We start from the raw sequence: 568 nt of genomic DNA on the forward strand, positions 1-568 counted from the left end.
AGAGAGAGAGAGAGAGAGAGAGAGAGAGAGAGAGAATGTGTGTGTGTGTGTAAGTATGATTGTGAGTGTGTTTGAGTGTGTCTATATGTGCACATGTGCATGGGTTCATGTGTGTGTCCAGGTGATTGTGCATGTGTATGTATGCTCATGTGGAAGTCAAAGGTCACCCTTGACTGTCATTCCTCAGGTCCTGTCCATCTTACCTTTTGAGGAAGAGAGGGTCTTCAGTCGGCCTGAAACTTACTGATTAGACATGTCTGGCTAGCCACAGCTCCAGGGAACCACCTGTCTCTGCCTCCTTAGTGCTGGGATTTAAGCATGTGTCTCCGTCCCAGGTTCTCTTTGCACATGGGTTCTGGACGTCAAACTCAGGCTCCTGTGCGTGGACTAACCGAGCCATCTCCCTGCCCCTTACATTTCTTGTGCCTCCTGAGGTGAGAGGTAAGCCTTGGATCCCTGCAGGTCTGATGTGACTCATGCATTCTGTAGCCTGCAGGAGGACTTCCTGGCTTCTGTAGAAAACTTGGTCATTAATAACCAGAGTGGGGTCCAGGCACAAACTCTTTCC

Source organism: Mus caroli, chromosome 7 (assembly GCF_900094665.2).
Source record: "Mus caroli chromosome 7, CAROLI_EIJ_v1.1, whole genome shotgun sequence".
NCBI classification, from domain to species: domain Eukaryota; kingdom Metazoa; phylum Chordata; class Mammalia; order Rodentia; family Muridae; genus Mus; species Mus caroli.